The following is a 2,111-nucleotide window of genomic DNA, read 5'->3' on the forward strand; positions in this document are numbered from 1 at the left end:
TCTTTGGGAATAAAGAACACTTATTTTCAAATTACTGCACTAATAACAAGGTACAGAGTGTACCACATAGTTCCAAGACAGCAGAATTTGCAACAATGTAGCCTCAGTAGTATTTATTGTCACCTTCCACTGTCTTGTTTATGACAAATTATTTATGTTTGAGGATATCAAGGAATTGCTGTAACAATTGCTGTAACATGAGATCTCATGCTAAACAGGAAATACAAGAAAAAAAAAATCCGTCTTAAGGGGATCTTATTTTCCAACACGCATCACACCACCTTCTCAAGAGTAATTAGGGAGGAACAACAAAGGCTGGCCTGTCAATGATGTTCATATCCCAGGAACAAACATACAACAAATAATCTGCCATGTTTTCCTATTCTAGTTGTTGCCCAGCTCAGAAAAGTACACTGTGCATGTATCAGATACAAATGTTGACAGATCAAATTCACTGTGACCCTGTCAATATCATTAAAAATAGCCTGGATGTGAAAAAACACATGCAGTGAATTGTAGTCTACTGAAAAATAGCCATGTAGCAGGAGTCCTGAAAAGTCAGGAAAACAAGCGTGAACAGAAATAATATAAATGTGTGCTTAATATTTAATTCGTAAGGAAAGTTCTTCTATTCATCCAACAAATTTGCTCACTATAGGAAGTTAAGTGCAGCCAACTTTGCTACAGAGTCTCCATTAAGCCCATTATGATTAGATTAGTTTAGTTAGATTAGTTAGTTACAGTGTGGAAACTGGCCCTTCGGCCCAACAAGTCCACACCGACCCGCCGAAGCGCAACCCACCCAGACCCATTCTCCTGCATTTATCCCTTCACCTAACACTACAGGAAATTTAGCATGGCCAATTTCACCTAACCTGCACATTTTTGGGCTGTGGGAGGAAACCGGAGCACCCGGAGGAAACCCACGCAGACACAGGGAGAATGTGCAAACTCCACACAGTCAGTCGCCTGAGGTGGGAATTGACACTGTGAGGCATCTATCATGACGTGAGACACCGGGTCTCTGACACTGTGAGGCAGCAGTGCTAACCACTGTGCCACCGTGCTGCCCCCAACTGTGGGAGGGTGCTGTGGGATGGTCAGGGCTGAGGGAGCGGGTGCTGTGTGAGGGTCGGTGCTCTGGGAGGGTCAGTGCTGAGGGAGTGGGTGCTGTGGGAGGGTCAGTGCTGAGGGAGTGGACACTGTGGGAGTGGATGCTGTGGGAGGGTCAGTGCTGAGGGAGCAGACCCTCCAAAGAGCAACCCACCCAGACCCATTCCCCTACACCTAACACTATGTGCAAACTCCACACAGACAGTTGCCTGAGGTGGGAATTGAACCTGGGTCCCTGGCGCTGTGAGGCAGCAGTGCTAACCACTGAGCCACCATGTCGCCCCTTGGTTACAGAGAGTGGCACATTTCCATTATGTGCCAAGATTTAAGAGACCCCAGTTAAAGAGGTGTCTGAGAACTTTAAATCCTCTGCTTACATGTTTTAATAGGAAGATATTATGAAACTGTCTCTTAAATGTGTACTGCATACTAGCCATGTGACACAACATACGGCATTCAACTGTTGTACAACAACCCTCAGTTACTTCCTGTCTCTCCTTGTTTTACAAGAACTTCCATCAGCTGTTTAAGCCCTGAGCTCTTGAATTTTCTCATTGTAACTCCTCTTCATTCTATATTTAAATATACTTCTGTAAGTCCATCTGTTTGAACTGTTACATTCAGCATCTATCATGACGTAGTTTTTTCAGTTTGGTCTTAATTCTTTCCTGGTTGTACTGCTAGGAAATGATTTAGGGCTAATAATATTTCTAGATTACTATGTTTGTTTAAAAGAATTTACTCTACCTGTTTGTACTAGTTTGACCCTTGTAGTCTTTACTAAATGTTCTATTTATGTACATAAATATATCTGTAATTAAATCAGCATGAATGTATTGGTTTGTTTCTGTACCATTGTTCTATTTTCTGAGGTGACAGAACAACATACTGACTGTCTCAATGATTCTCCAATAAACCATCAACAACCGCTGTGATTGCTAAACTTGAACTGCATTACACACACTGGCAGACAATCCAGATGCAAGTTTTAGCTGATA

This window comes from Chiloscyllium plagiosum, unplaced genomic scaffold (assembly GCF_037043375.1).
Source record: "Chiloscyllium plagiosum isolate Xiang-an unplaced genomic scaffold, Cpla_swu_hap1 HiC_scaffold_4, whole genome shotgun sequence".
Lineage (NCBI taxonomy): Eukaryota > Metazoa > Chordata > Chondrichthyes > Orectolobiformes > Hemiscylliidae > Chiloscyllium > Chiloscyllium plagiosum.